Source organism: Schistocerca americana, chromosome 5, assembly GCF_021461395.2.
Source record: "Schistocerca americana isolate TAMUIC-IGC-003095 chromosome 5, iqSchAmer2.1, whole genome shotgun sequence".
In the NCBI taxonomy this organism is placed as follows: Eukaryota; Metazoa; Arthropoda; class Insecta; order Orthoptera; family Acrididae; genus Schistocerca; species Schistocerca americana.
The window spans coordinates 454831937-454849369 of NC_060123.1; positions in this window are offsets into that span (position 1 = coordinate 454831937).

Below are 17433 nucleotides of genomic sequence, written 5' to 3' on the forward strand. Positions count from 1 at the left end.
ATATCTTGTCCATCCCATTTAATTTCCTTTTCAAAATTTTTCTTGGTTTCCTTTGCTGTTTGCTTAATGTACAGATTGAATAACATCAGAGATAGGCTAGAACCTTGTCTCTCTCCGTTCTTAGCTACAACTTTCCTTTCAAGTCTTTCAATACTTATAATTGCAGTCTGGTTTCTATACAAATTGTAAATAATCATTCCTCTCTCTATTTTACTCCAGTGGCCTCTAGAATTTAATACGGTGTACTCCAGTCATCGTTGTCAAACATTTTCTCTAAATCTCCAGATCCTATAAAACTAGACTGGCTTTTCTTCAACCTATGCTCGAAGATAAATCGTAAGGTCAATACTTCTTATGTGTTCCTACATTTCTCCAGAACCCAAATTGATCATTCCCTAGGTAAGCTTCTTCCAGTTTCTCCATATTTTTCTAAATAACTGGTGTCAACTTTTGGCAACCAGGATTTATTGAACTGATGACTTGATATATTTACACTTGCCTTAGTGACGAATTGATCTCCCGTAATCTTGAATGTCGAAACCGGTGAATTCGAAGACTAACTTGGAACTGGGCTACAAAGACAAAGGCAGCAATGACTGAGCTGCAGACGATGACTGACTAACACCGGCGCTGGCTGGCCACTGAGCGCGGCTACGAACTGTAGACTGGTACAACTGCACTACTCTCCTGCTGCACATGAAGTGGTCTAGCGGCGCCTCGCGGCGAGCATAAGTACCGCGACTGGCTGTGAACTCTTTGGCTAGCACACAGCAAATGAGGCAGACGAAAGTGAATACAAACGTATAAAAGTGAGACTGACAGGAAGTGCAAAATGGATAATCATAAATGACCATAGGATAGACGGACGTAGAAGCGTGCATTACAATGGGAAAGAGAAATGGCTCCTACAGCAAAATGAAAGAGGATTTTGGAGAAATGAGAAGCTCAGATGGCAAAGCCAGTGCTAAGTAAAAAAGGAAAAGCTGAGAGGTGAATGAAATAGCTGGAGGGTCTTTATAAAGCAAACAAGGACGATATTATAGAAAGGAAGATGTACTCGAAGATGGGAGAGGAAATATGATATTACAAGAACGATGTGAGAGAGCACTGAAATACCTTAGTGGAAATAAGGCCCCAGAAATAGACGACAGTCCCTCAAAATTATTGGAATCCTTGGGAGAGCCAGCCATGAGAAAACCGTTTTATCTGGTGAGCAAGACGTATGAGGAAGTCCACATTCCTTCAGACTTTAGGAAGAATATAATAATTCCAGTTCCATACAAGGCAAATTATCACAAGAACATAGTTACAAGTAAATAAAGTTGGCGGAGATGTAAGACAAGGAACCGATTGGTAGATTACTACATTATTAGCGCAGTGATCCGTTTCCCGCGGTCTAACGACAATAACTGCCAGAACTTGTGTTCGTAAAATTATGCTCGTCAGAAGGGCGTCTTCCTCCTACTCATTAACATTCCAGCGTTTCCGAGTACATTGTGACTTTTACACGCCAAAGCTGACTGCAGATCTTACTGTTTCACTTTTTAACAGCTTCATTGTGTTGTCCGTGAGTGCTGCTGTCGATGGGCATTGTGTCGGATGATGCCCTTGAACCCCGAAAATCTATCTAACGCTGTCTTTTCATCATGCTCCAGCTGGAGCTGCAAAGTGAAAAACTATTTCTCACACCGAAATCTGCGAGTAGAATTCGAAGTGTTTCACTCACTGCCAGCGGACGAAGTGGCACCCTAGTTTCTTCTGCTTTCCCTTGCAACATTTGTCCCTTCATCAAGAGCCAATACTATCCTCTCACGAGCAGTCATCCTACGAGAAATGTTAATTCTCCTGGAGCGTCCTCCCATTTCCCAATACTTTTGCAACACTACTACATTAGACCAGGCTGGCCAATGAAATTCCCATATTTTCGCGCCCAGAGGCTTGTAGCTAAGGAAAGCAATGTGATTTGTCTCCGTCCTGTTGATGCCTCGATGGATTGCATTAGATTGTTGTTTTCTGTTAGCCTGATAAGGGGCAAGTTACAGGTGTTTTTGTGATGAGGAAGTTGTGGTCTCACACAGAAGAGTCACACCTCGCCCGTCGTATTCTGCCAAGAGCATAGAGCCATAAATACCTGTAGCTTTCACTGAGCTGCATAGTATCCACTTGTGTATTGCGCTGTCCTCTCTGCATTCTCCAAACAAGGCTCAACGCTGCCAGCCTTCTGGACTTTTTGTGTACTTTTCAACGCGCTAACTGCGGAAAAAAGGTTTAGGAACGTTGGAATGGCAGTCATCTCTTGCAGGATTCCAACGACTGTTCTGGGGCCATCTTGATGACCACGGCAATATATATGCTGTCTGCACTGTGTCAACTCGTAATGGGCGTTCTTTCATGCTTTCCAGTACTCACAACATCCTTCAGTGAATGCTGTCATAGCTGGCCTTAGGGTCACATTTCACAAGCTGTATTCAGTTAATGGTGCCATTTGGTGCACTTTGATCTGTCGTCTCTCTCTGATATTGCCAGCCCAGCCAAACAATATTCTCAATAAATAAAATGCCTACAAGTAATTCACCTATTGGCTGTCACTGTTGGATAATCTCCAATAAAACTAAATGAAAACGCTATTTATCTGTAATATGAAAGTCGACAAAACCCATCAGTTTCGCCGTCTTTCAAACTTATGACGTGTATGAGTGAAGATAGAAGTGTTGTTAGGTTGAAAACAGAGATCATAACTACAAGTATTTTCCATCATAACTGTGGTACTGAACGTAATTGATGTGCACAATAACATTTAAAATTACAATATTGTCACACTATTAAAATCGAAAGAGGGACGTGGCATTGGTACGATCACAGCCTTTAATCTTCTCTTGATAAGCCGTTAGGTCTTCACCTGAGACCAAATGGCGTACGACAGTCTTAATGGAATTTGCGATCCCTGATAACCAGCGAAATATAGGAGGTGGCTGCATACAGTGTGCTGAAACTGGATAACAATACCATGTGAAGGCGAATGCAAGAAGCACATGCCTTTGCTAACTATCTGTAACAAGTTCTTCCCAATAGGAAGAGGATCGCTAGGAAGAAAATGAGATGTAGATCTGTTGAGACAAAAAGGAATTAATGACATTAGCTGCCAGTGGACATTGATTTAAATCAATGGGGAAAGTTGAAACTTGTGCTTGATCATGATTTGAGCGTGTGTCACCTACTTCCCAGGCACATGCTCTGAACACTACACAGTACGAACACAGTGGTCATTGCAACTGCTCGCACTACCCTAGGACCCCATCTGTCAGACCGAAATTCTCAGCTCATCCACGCACCACTGATGGAATGTCCCTTGCCCATTATCCTCATTACTTGTGGCATTTACCCGATTCCTGTAAGAACTCGTGCTCGGTATGCATGTGCACTAAGGGCCACCTCAATTACATATATGTGGTGTCTGTTCCTTTGGACATGTCCAAAAGAAAAGAACCTGTTGTTGTTGTATTGGTCTTCAGTCCAGAGATTGGTTTGATTCAACTCTACATGCTACTCTCTCCTGAGCAAGCTTCTTTCATTCGGAGTACCTACTGCAACGTACATCCTTCTGAATCTGCTTAGTATATTCAGCTCTTGGTCTCCCTCTACTTCCCGCGTTCGATTCCCGGCGGGGTCAGGGATTTTCTCTGCCTCGTGATGACTGGGTGTTGTGTGATGTCCTTAGGTTAGTTAGGTTTAAGTAGTTCTAAGTTCTAGGGGACTGATGAGCATAGATGTTAAGTCCCATAGTACTCAGAGCCATTTGAACCATTTTTCTCCCTCTACGATTTTTATCTTCCACGCTTCCCTCCAGTACTAAATTTGTGACCCTTTGATGCCTCAGAAAGTATCCTATCAGCCGATCCCTTCTTCTAGTCAAGTTGTGCCACCAAATCCTCTTCTTCCCAATATTATTCAGTACCTCCTCATTAGTTACGTGATCTACCAATCTAACCTTCAGTATTCATCTGTAGTACCACATTTCAAACCTTCTATTCCCTTTTTGTATAAACTGCTTATCGTCCACGTTTCACTTCCATACATGGCTGCACCCCATACAAATACTTTCAGAAACGACTTCCTGGCACTTAAACCTATACTCGATGTTAACAAATTTCACTTCTTCAAAAACTCTTTCCTTGCCATTGCCAGTTTACATTTTATATCCTCTCTACTTCGACCATCATCAGTTATTTTGCTCCCCAAATAGAAAAACACGTCTACTGCTTTCAGTGTCTGGTTTCCTAATCTAATTCCATAAACGTCACTTAATTTAGTTCGACTACATTTCATTATTCTCGTTTTATTCTTGTTGATTTTCATCTTAAATCCTTCTTTCAAGACACTGTCCATTCCGTTCAAATGCTCTTCCAAGTCCTTTGCTGTCTCTGACAGAATTACAATGTTATCATCAAACGTCAAAGTTTTTTATTTCTTCTGCTTGGATTATAATCCCTACTTCAAATTTTTCTTTTGTTTCCTTCACTGCTTGCTCAGTATACAGATTGAATAACATCGGGGATAGGCTACAATTCTGTCTCACTCCTTTCGCAACTACTGCTTCCATCTCATGCCCATCAACTTTTATAACTGGAATCTGGTTTTTGTTCAAATTGTAAGTAGGCTTTTGCTCCCTGTATTTTACACTTGCCACCTTCAAATTTGAAATAGCTTATTCCAGTCAACAACGTCAAAAGCTTTCTCTAAGTCTACAAATGCTAGAAACGTAGGTTTGCCTTCTACTAAGATAAATCGTAGGGTCAGTATCGCCTCGCGTTTCGCAACATTTGTACGTAATCCAAACTGATCTTCTGCGAGGTCAGTTTCTACCAGTTTTTCCATTCGTCTGTAAAGAAATCGTCTTAGTATTTCGCAGCGGTGACTTAGTAAACTGATAGTCCGCTAATTTCAACTCCTGTTACCCCTGCTTTTTTTGGGATTGGAATTATTAGATTCTTCCTGCAGTTTGAGGGTATTTCGCCTGTCTCATACATATTGATCATCAGATGGTAGAGTTTTGTCATGGCTGGCTCTACCGAGGCTATCAGCAGTTCTAATGGAATTCATCACGCAGTATAATATCTCCCATTTCATCTTCATTTGCGTCCTCCTCCATTTCCATAATATTGCCCACAAGCACACCGCCCTTGCATAGACTTATATACTCCTTCCACATTTCTGCTTTCCCTTCTTTGCTTAGCACTGGTTTTCCATCTGAGCTCTTGATATTCGTACAGGTGGTTCTCATTTCTCAAAAGGTCCCCCTAATTTTCCTGTAGGATCTATCTATCTTAACCCTAGTGATATATGCCTCTGCATTTGTCCTCTAGCTATCCCTGCTTAGCCATTTTGCACTTCCTGTCGATCTCATTTGTGAGACTTTTTTATTCTTTCTCGTCTGCTTCATTTACTGCATTTTTGTATTTTCTCCTTTTATCGTTAAAATTCAGTATATCTTGTTACCCAAGGATTTCTACTAACCCTCGCCTAATTACATATTCGATCATCTGCTGGGCTCACTATTTCGTCTCTCAAAGCTAACCATTCTTCTTCTGCTGCTCTTGTCAGTCGTTCCTTAATGTTCTCTCTGAAACTCTCTACAACCTCTGATTCTTTCAGTTTATCCAGGTCTGCAGTTTATCTAGCTCCGCAAATCACGAAGTGATTGAAGAAATGTATGATGCGATAAAAGAAATTATTCAAATACTTAAGGGAGACAAACATTGAATGGTCATGGAGCACTGGAATTCCATAATAGGAAAAGGAAGAGTAGGAAAAATAGTAGTTGGACTAGGGGTAAGGAATGAAAGAGGAAGCTACCTGGTAGAATTTTGCACAGAGCATACCTTAATCATAGCTAACACTTGTTTTAAGAATCATGAAAGTAGATTGTAAACGTGAAAAAGGCCTGGAGACACTGGAAAATTTCAGATAGATTATATAATAGTAAGAGAGAGATTTAGGAACCAGATTTTAAATTGTAAGACATTTCCAGTGGCAGATGTGGACTCTGACCGCAGTTTATTTGTAAATGTAAATGTCGTGTGACTAGGGCCTCTGGTCGGGTAGACGGTTCGCCAGGTGCAAGTCTTTCCATTTGACGCCGCTTCGGCGAATTGCGCGTCGGTCGGGATGAAATGAACAACACAACATTCAGTCCCTGAGCGGAGAAAAGGTCCGACCCAGCCGGGAATCGACCCCGGGCTCTTAGGATTAACATTCTGTCGTGCTGACCACTCAGCTACCGGGGGCGGAATTTATAGGTTATGAATTGCAGATTAAAAGTGAAGAAACTGCAAAAATGTATGCTACAATAATGCGTTCACTACGCTGTTCATATTAACTTATCCGCGTTCCTATTTTTTACTCACTATTAAACCAAACACTCCACTACCCCCATTTGTTTTTGCATTTATAACCCTGTATTCACCTGACCAGAAATCTTGTTCCTCCTGCCACCGAACTTCAATAATTCCCAACTATATGTAACTTTAACCAAACCCATTAACTTTTTAAATTTTGTAACCAACCCGCCCGATTAATTGATCTGACATTCCATACTCCAATCCGTAAAAAGCCAATTTTCTTTCTCCTGATAACGATGTCCTCCTGATTAGTCCGCGCCTAGAGACCCGAATGGGGGACTATTTTACCTCCGGAATATTTTATCCAAGAGGACGCCATCATCATTTCACCATACAGTAAAGCTGCATGCCCGCGGGAAAAATTACGGCTGTAGTTTCCCCTTGCTTTCAGCCGTTCGCAGTACCAGCACAGCAAAGCCATTTGGGTTAATGTTAGAAGGCCAGATCAGTCAATCATCCACACTGTTGCTCCTGCAACTACTGGAAAGGCTGCTCTCCTCTTCAGGAACCACATGTTTGTCTGGTCTCTCAAGAGATAACCTTCCGCTGTGGTTGCACCTAAGGTACGACTATCAGAATCACTGAAGCACGCAAGCCTCCGCACTAACAGTAAAACCAAGGTATTGGGGGTGGGGGGGGGGGCAACAGAACCAACATATATAATAAACAGAACCCACATATACCGGGTGATCCAAAAGTCAGTACAATTTTAAAACTTAATAATCCACGGAACGATGTAGATAGAGAGGTAAAAATTGACACACATGCTTGGAATGACATGGGGTTTTACTAGAACCAAGAAAATAAATAAAACAAAGTATTGCTAGACGCGTGAAAGATCTCTTGCGCGCGTCGTTTGGTGGTGATCGTGTGCTCAGCCGCCACTTTCGTCATGCTTGGCCTCCAACGTCCCCAGACATCAGTCCGTGCGATTGTTGGCTTTGGGGTTACCTGAACTCGCAAGTGTCTCGTGATCGACCGACATCTCTAGGGATGCTGAAAGACAACATCCGACGCCAATGCCTCACCATAACTCCGGACATGTTTACAATGCTGTTCACAACATTATTCCTCGACTACAGCTACTGCTGAGGAATGATGGTGGATATATTGAGCATTTCCTGTAACGAACATCATCTTTGCTTTGTCTTACTTTGTTATGCTGATTATTGCTGTTCTGATCAGTTGAAGCGCTATCTGTCGGACTTTTTTGAACGTTTGTATTTCTTTGGTTCTAATAAAACCTAATGTCATTCCAAGCATGTGTGTCAATTTGTACCTCTCTACCTACATTATTCCTTGATTTATTCAGTTTTCAAATTTATACTGACTTTTTGATCACCCTGTATATAAATCTGTCGATATGTAGTGACTAGACGATGCGGGTTTTCCGCTGACGACAATACAAGGTTTCTAATCTATGCCATTGCGGGAATACTTCGGGAAGTCGATGCTAACGTTCCCCAGAGGGGTGCCCGAAGTGCGGTGTCCGTGCTGTGTTGAGCGGTCTTAGCCCGGAAGAGAGTACGTTCGCTACTCGGGACGCGGATCCGGCAGAACACTGCCGGGAGCCTGGCGGGCCCGAGTACCGGCCGCCAAGTCTGCAGTCGCGGACCGCCGCCGTGGCTTCCCACGGCTTCCCAACTGTCGCAGCAACTCCGGCAAGAGCTACAGCCGGAGCCGGGGTTAGCCGCGCGCTCCTGGGGCACTCCGGCAACTAATTACGGGCCTCTGAAGCAATTACTGCGACCGTGCCGGGCCGCGGCCAACCACTCGCTGTCTGCGGCTGCAGCCTGCAGGCGGTGGGAAAAGGCGCGACCGTCAAACTGGACGTCCGCCGCAGTATGCGAGGTACACAGCGCAGCGTCGCCGCCTCCCTGCTGCCTTCCAGCTGCCGCTCATGCGGCATCCCGCTACGTAGTCTGGGCGACGCGCGGCTATAATCGACTTAACGAGTTTGCCACTGTGCCCTGTCGCCCGTTCCCACAGCTTTGTCTTCTGAATTACACGCTAATTCCCTATTCTCAAACGACATTAGTCTCGCTTATAATGTGTATGCTTAAATCAGCCCTAGATTTCATCTAACGTTTACCTATTCAAACTTCTGAAAGTTCGACGGTTAGCTACTACGTCCATTTATTTACAGGTTGTAAGTAGGCTGTTTAGGTTTTTGTGTTGGTCATGCCACGTAGTGCTGTGTATGAAAATCGCTGACTGAGCTGTGTGCAGTCTGTGGCTGGCTGGACTCATTGTTGGAATATTCGCTTGTGTAGTGTTGGGCTGTTGGATGTGAACAGCGCGTAGCGTTGGGCAGTTGGAGGTGAGCCGCCAGCAGTAGTGGATGTGGGGAGAGGGACGCCAGAATTTTGAACGAACGATCTGGACGTGTGTCCGTCAGAAATAGGAAACTTGTTTAATTGGATGTCACAATATATATATATATATATATATATATATATATATATATATATATATATATATATATGCCTATCTGTAGTTAGCGCCTTCAGTAGACAGAATCTTTTATTTAGCTGGCTGTATTGGCGCTCGCTGTATTGCAGTAGTTCGAGTAACGAAGATTTTTGTGAGGTAAGTGATTGATGAAAGGTAAAGGTTATTGTTAGTCAGGGCCATTCTTCTGTAGGGATTATTGAAAGTCAGTTTGCGTTGCGCTAAACATATTGTGTGTCCGTTTAGTGATAATAAGAATAAGCAAAGAGAAAACTGAGTACGTTGAGTTTTACTCAGCTGTTTCTGTGTCAAATAACGTAAGAGTTTTTCCAGCACTGTCATTAACAATTTTCAAAGGCGACGTTTCAAGATGATTACATCGTCGACTACAAACTGAGTAACGAACGTTCGAAGTTTCTTCACTACTACGAGGTGCATTCAGGCTAAAACGCCGCCGATATTTTCCTCGGGACTGGAATAAGATGCAAACATGTGAATCTCGTATTTTATTACAACCGTGCACTTTTTGAAAACGCGTGACAGAGATGGCTGCACTGTACGGTATACAGGACATTTGCGGCAAGGGTGAGAGTGAGGACTGTTCTTGATACCTAAAGTGGCTACATTTCCGTGACAGGAACAATGTGTAATAATTTGTTTTCCCCATTTGAGTGGTGTGAAACCCTTTAAAAATTATCGTCAGTCGAGTGAGAGATAAAGTTAAGTTGTTATGGAGGTATCTTATACGCGTTCTCGGGCGCTGCAGTTCAAAGGAGGCAGAATGTCGTGTGACAAGAAACCCAGGACAATCTCGGCCCCGCATCAGCGGTCAGACGACGTGGTTGATGGAGTGGGGAAAGTTGTTTTGGAGGATTACTGAATGAGAGTGGAATAAATCGCCTCCAAACTTGGCATTTCCGTGGGACCTGTACACACTATACTGCGTGTACGCCTGAAAATATGGAAAGTGTGCTCCAGGTGAGGGAAAGGAACGCTGAGGGATGACCACTGCGAGCACGCAGAAGTGACGTAGTACGACGTCGTATGGACTCGAATAGTGTCTGAAGTAGTGCTGGCGGGAATTGACACCACGAATCCTGCAGCGCTGTACAAATCCGTAAGACTACGAGGGCTTGGGAATCTCTTCTGAACAGCACGTTGCAAGGCAATCCAGATATGGTCAATAATGTTCATGTCTGGGGAGCTTGGTGGCCAGTGGAACTGCTTAAACTCAGAAGAGCGTTCCTGGATCCATTGTGTAGCAATTTTGGAATGGTCGACTGGTGGGGTGTCACATTTTCCTGCTGGAATTGCCCAGGTCCGTTGGCACAATGGACATGAATAAATGCAGGTGATCAGACAGGGTGCTTACGTACGTGTCACATGCGAGAGTCGTATCTAAAGGTATTAGATGTCACATATCACTTCAACTGCACATCCTACACACCATTACAGAGCCTCCACCAGCTTGAACAGTCCCCTGTTGACATGCAGAGTCCATGGATTCATGCGGCTGTCACCATACCCGTACTCGTCCATCCGCTCGATACAATTTGAAACTAGACTCGTACGACCAGGCAACATGTTTCCAGTTATCAACAGTCACATGTCGGTCTTGACGGGCCCAGGCGAGAAGTAAAGCGTCGTGTCCTGCTGTCGTCAAGGGTACCCGAATGGACCTTCTGCTCCGAAAGCCCATACCGATAAGATTTAACGTTTAACCGTATTCCTGATTCGCAGAACACTCATGAAATTGTCGTAGGGGAAAATCCCCACTTCATCGCTACCTCTGAGATTCTTTCAAACTGACTTAAATCGTGATAATCTGCCATTGAAGCAGCGGCATCTGCTCCAGACACTCGTTGTCTTATATAGCAATGTTTGCCGCGGCACCGTATTCTGCCTATCTACATATCTCTGTATTTGAATACGCATTCTTATACCAGTTTCTTTGGCGTTTCAGAGTTATAACTCAGTATAATTAAAGGCTTCCAGAAGTCAACAGCTTGACGAACAAACCAGTGCCTTCACCCCGGACGCTTGAGGTCCTGGGACTAACCTCTTCTTTTTAATCTCTTCTATCATCCATTACTTCTAAATTCTTTCCTATCCCGTTTTTGGTTTTCCTTTTGTTTCATAAGTATTTCCATTCGGGTTGTTAGTTTGAAGCTTACAAAAATTTAAAGCTGCAATATCTTTATCCTGCCACTTAGCTAAATTAGAAGAATTCACCACGTTACTAGAATGAAATGGCGGAATTGGAGCTGTGAGGACGGGGCGTGAGTCGTGCTTGGGTAGCTCAGTCGGTAGAGCACTTGCCCGCGAAAGGCAAAGGTCCTGAGTTCGAGTCTCGGCCCGGCACACAGTTTAATCTGCCAGGAAGTTTCATTCGCCAGGTTGTTTGTATGTAAGTGTTAATATTGTGAAAGCACGACGTCCTAGCATCTAAGTGGTAGGTGTCTGTAAATGACAGCAAATAAAAGAGGTGGTAACAAATAAAAGATATTTAAAAAATGGTACGACAGCCAGCGCTGCTGTAAGCTGAACTCGGGCAGCACCATACGGAGGGCAATTAGTCACCTGCTCTGCTATCAGTGTGGACATATCCCGCAGGAGGGCGAGGCGTGACTACGGGGCAGTGATTGGGAAGCCTGTGGCATCGCTGGCGGTCGGTGCAGATCGTGACCATGTTTGATCGGTGGTTGATTCTGCTCGAGCGGGCTACGTTTGCAGGTGGAGACACCGAAGCGGAAAATACGGCGACAACATCACTGACTCCTCCGACTGCTGTCGTGTTTACGACTGACGAATTTACGGCGGGGGAGAGGGGAAGGGGGGGGCAGTATTGGGGTGATGTTCCTACACGTCTCAGTCAGTGCAGCAGGGTAAAGCTGTCGCAGTGGCAGTAGCTGCAGCTGCGGAGTTAAGGGTTGGTGGACAGCCAAGAAAGGGGGGAATTTCTCTCAAGCCACCGTGCCCAGCAGCCGACTAAGGGACAACGTTAATGGTTAGCGTGGGTTGTGGCTAGGGTTGCCAGGGTGAAAAACAGAAAAGACGTACTCGACTTTATTTTTGACCACACTTTTTCTGCAAAACCTGGATTACCCCGTTTAAGCAGAAATAGGGTAAGCTGGGTATTTTCAGTCGTTTATTAATAATTACATTATTCAACTGCATTTTGACTTAGAAGGTTCACGAATAAACTGTTCTGTAACAAGATTTTAATTGCCAACCATAGATAATTTGAAGATATGCTAACCATCCTAAACGCCTAGTTATTATTGAAATGAAATAATCGTATGCAGCATTAGCCGGGAGGCCCCATGAAGTCCGGCTGCCGGGTTGCAAGTCTTCTTTCCAAGTGACGCCACAGTGGGCGATGAGCGCGTTGGTCGTGATGAAATTATGATGAGGACAACACCACACCCAGTCCACGAACACAAACTCTCCACCCCGGCCGAGAAAGCCACCGGGGCCCGCTACATGGTAGGCAAACAAGTAACCACTCAGCTAAACAGCCAACCTACATGCAACAGACGCTGTTTCTCTTTTTGGAATATTAATAACCATTTATGATCAGTTTCTTCTGAGATCAACCTTAAACGTGCTTAAATTAAAAAATTTCAGTCAATAGTATTAGATATAAAACAGTAATAAAATGATAACAAATAATAATTCAGCGGTTATATTAGAAAATAACTGTTCAGTCTTCTTAATTACTGGTTCTTCAGCTCATCAAAATTTTAACGTTTCCAGTGGGAGTCTGTGTATGTCCTACTGTTTATAATAATAATAATTCTGAGAAGCTTTGAATTTTCTTTACTAGAGTTTAAGGAGTCATTTCGAGTAGAGCTGTCTTAATATTGATATGTGGCTGTAGATAATATCATGGGCATTTCTGTAGTACTTGGAATGTCATGAATGCGTATACTCCTTTGTACTGTTTGAAAACCGAGCGACGTGGCGCAGTGGTTAGCACACTGGACTCGCATTCGGGAGGACGACGGTTCAATTCCGTCTCCGGCCATCCTGATTTAGGTTTTCCGCGATTTCCCTAAATCGTTTCAGGCGAAGGCCGAGATGGTTCCTTTGAAAGGGCACGGTCGATTTCCTTCCCAATCCTTCCCTAACCCAAGCTTGCGCTCCGTCTCTAATGACCTCGTTGTCGACGGGACGTTAAACACTAACCACCACCACCACCACCACCACTGTTTGAAATCATGAGGGCGGAGTGACATCAGAGGTGCTGTATCGCCTGGAGGCTTGTTTGGAACATCTCTGCTTCCATGTTGTATTGGGATGATGCACACTGTTAATCGTGAAATGAGGAGAGACAGTAGTTGGCAGTGGTGTGTCATGGGTAGTATTACGGCATACGCCGAGTGGTACGGTTGCAGTTATATTCTGAGGCAATGGAACATGGCCGCGTGGGATTAGCCGAGCGGTCTCAGGCGCTACAGTCATGGACTGTGCAGCGGAGGTTCGAGTCCTCCCTCGGGCATGAGTGTGTGTGTTTGTCCCGAGGATAATTTAGGTTAAGTAGTGTGTAAGCTTAGGGACTGATGACCTTAGCAGTTAAGTCCCATAAGATTTCACACACATTGGAACATTTGATATGGAACATATTGATTTCCAAATTACTTATTTGAGATGAGGAAAAAAACTGAACGCTTTGCCGTATTTTGTTATGATATTTCTGATGAGTAGTAGAAGAGGATTTAATTTATGTAACTGAATTCAGATTTTGGACTCTGTTGGGGAAGCTTGTAGTTACTCCTCCTTGGTTCAAAAATCCAAAAACATAATTATGGTGAAAGATGAACAGCTATGCATAATTTCCAATTTGAATTTCGGATTAGGAATAACTGTTGAATATTTTACATCATTTTTACGAGCTGAATTTTAAAAAAAGTCTGATTTGTTGTTAAAGAGTACTAACGTTTGTTCACTCAAGAACTGTAATTTTTTGCTTATTAATGTTTGTGAAGCAAGGAAAGAGAACTTTTATGATAAGAAAACTAACTAGTTTTCATGTTATTGGTTCAAATGGCTCTGGGCACTATGGGACTTAACATCTATGGTCATCAGTCCCCTAGAACTTAGAACTACTTAAACCTAACTAACCTGAGGACATCACACAACACCCAGCCATCACGAGGCAGAGAAAATCCCTGACCCCGCCGGGATCGAACCCGGGAACCCGGGCGTGGGAAGCGAGAACGCTACCGCACGACCACGAGATGCGGGCTTTCATGTTATTGTCCGGATCCAAATTCCATTGCAAAATAAGAGTTATTTTTTTTACTTATTCAGATTTCTTATGAATCAATTATGTTTTGCCTATTTTTAAAAAAAGAGAGTGCATTGTAACAGGCTCATCTCAGTAGTTAGTTGTGGGTCAGCAAATGAGATGCACTTTCAAGACAAGAGCAATGTCACGGTGTTTCCATTGTGCAACAGGCAAGCCGAAATTAAGTAATACAAAGAGGTACATTCAATTTTCCCAGGGCCTGCTTGTCGGTTTTAAAATTTAATGATTCACAGGGTTGAATTCAGACAGTATTCTTGCCGTTACGAATGTTTAAACAGAGAGCGACCTACTGCGACACCTCCTAGTTACTTTCTCCCAGTCAGATTTTGCAACAATTTCTCGCAGTTGAATTCTCAAGTTCAGAAGTTACGAATACTTGTGTCAAAAGTTTAGGTACGTTTCCAGATAGCTAGTGTCGTGGTGGTGTCGGACGAAATATAATATTCAAGTTATATGGGACACATATTTAATCAGTTCCATGCGTATGTTATCAGCGCCTGACAACCATTTTATACTTGAAAAAAGAGACAGCATTGGTCGTATATTTTTTACTATTGCAAAATCGATTTTCTGTCACTGAGTGACCATCTTCAGTGCTAGAAGTTCAAAATTTTTTCACATTACGATCAGAGAGTACAACATAGAAAATCACAATTACATCTGCATATGAACATAACACTTGTTAGAAACAAACCTATATTGTATAACTTAAATTGGGATGCACTGTTGTCACTAAGCTTACGGCAATCACATAGACTGAGGTCGCTGTTTACATGCACTTGTTCAGCAGACCTCGGTGTGACGGGGCTTGACACGCCCTCTATGTCACATGTGTCACGTGAAGACATAGTATTATTGGTTTTGCGAATTATTAACACTAAATAACTCTTACACTTTTGTGAATGGTGTAGTAATTCAAATTTAAAATGTACGTACAACACATAGCAGACGCAGGAGAATATCTAAAATACATTGGCATATTGTTTTTTATAAACTATAAAACATAAAATAGATCGATGATAAGTTGTTAGAGTGCAGAACATATAAAAAGCAAAAGATAATGTCAAAGAATAACAAATGAACAACATAAAAAGAGGCGCAACACAGGTCTATCTTGATTGATGTATACTACTTGTTCGCACCTTACATTTGCACGGCATTTTAATTATTAAGTGACGGCAGTTTCGTACTGTGATTATTTCTTATATATTTGACTCCTTGGTATTAACGTTATTATTTTTATATATTGACTCCTTGGTATTAACGTTTGTTACATAAATTACGAACGTTGTACTTTTGACTTCCCACGCCAGATGGTGGGTGTTACGTTTTTTAAGAAAGACCTGTGGGCAGGTCGGGAGTCGTGTTGGGTAGCTCAGTTAGATGACGAAACGGTAGCTCACCGTGTCCGCTCAGAGAATTAGCATCCCTCTTTAATAATAAAAGAACTGAGTGAATGGCTCAACAAAGACCTTCAATGGGTGTCATGGGACGCGTATGCCGAACAATTGCAACGAAGAGTAACGAACAAAATGAGATTACTAAAGAAATGAAATGGTACGGTACTTTCTGCGAAAGGCAAAGGTCTCGAGATCGAGTCGCGGTCCGGCACACTGTTTGAATCTGCCAGGAAGTTTCAGTATTTCATTCTGTTTATCCAGATGCTTGATCATGTTGTTCAAAAATGGTTCAAATAGCTCTGAGCACTATGGGACTTAATATCTGAGGTCATCAGTCCCCTAGAACTTAGAACTACTTAAACCTAACGAACCTAAGGACATCACACACATCCATGCCCGAGGCAGGCTTCGAACATGCGACCGTAGCACTCGCGTGGTACCACACTGAAGCGCCTAGAACCGCTCAGCCACACCGGCAGGCCATTATCATGTTGTATTGTTATTTTTTTACTTTCACAGATATACCGTTCTATTTCTCTGACGTACGATCCCACCTTTACAATTCAATTTTTCGTATTTTTTTTATTAAAGCTGATTTACGTTTATAATCCTCTCTGTAAACTATATAATTAGGTAACGACAAGGTTTTTAAATAAGCCTTCTTTTTTTGCTGTGTTAGATTGCTTACATGATCTTTCCAAATCTTTAACTATCTTTTAAAATATTTCTTATTCCTCATTTCTAATGCTTCAGCTGTTACTTACATTATGATCTCTTTTATCGTATTCCGCTCTCCAATTCTGCTGTTACTTCCTGCTTACACTTGACGTTTGACATTTGGTCTCTTTTGGTGTACTGGTTTGATACTATATATTTGGAGTAGGTGCATGAACCGTGCGCCGCTCGTGTTCAGGCCGTTTATTGTTTGACATCTTGTCTTTGCGGTACTGCCGTCTTGTTTCTTATTCGATTGACTTGGGTCACTAAGTTGTTGCCTGGCCTGCCCGTGAGTGGCAGCAGCAGCGCTAATCGATAAGAGCACTGTCGTACTATCTTTGGAGCGAACGCTGTTATTTTCGGGTCGTCGTGTGTCGGTAGTTCAGTGGGGACGAAGCAGCAGTGAGGTCAGGCCAGCCATGACTCGCCCGACCGTTGCCGGCACACATGACTTCAGTAGGAACGACCTTGGTTGGTCGTTTGGGCGTTAGTCTCATTGGACGACGTGTATCTGGTCGCCAACCACTTCTGGCTTCTCTGTGTGTGTCGACTTGTCGTTCCTCCTAGTTGCCCCACAGTGACTGGTTTTAGTAATGTTCGAGTTCTTTGTGGAAGTGTTTTCGCGGAACTGGGTGTAGCGTTTGTGGTTTTAACTGAGCAGTTATTTTAATGCTGTCTGCGTGCTGGATTGAGGTAGTCAGTCAGTTGGGACGGAGCAGCGAATCACTCTCCTTGGCGAGTTGCTAGGCTGGGACCGCTGGTGGCGTGCACACGCTGTCGCATCGTGAGGCGCCAGCTGTGAGAGCGACGAAGTTTGTTGCCCACCGAACCTGGACACTGAAGTTGAGTGCTCAGTTAACCTGTTACGAAGCCTCAACTATTGTGACATCTCATCCTGCATTTGTAGGTTGTTGCTCCCTGGGCCATTCGGACTAGCAGCAACGTATGATGTGTTGGGGTCGGAGAAACCTTGCAGCCGTTTTCCTATATTGTAATTAATTATTAAATTAACTGTTACTTACCAGTGAAGTGCACCCGCGGTATTTTGTGCCCTATGTCCGTTAACGCCTCAGTTAGCGTACTTTTCCGGCAGTGTGCCTTTTCTCGTCGTGTTGATGCTGTCCGGCACGACGTGTAGTTCGAGAGCGTTTTAAGT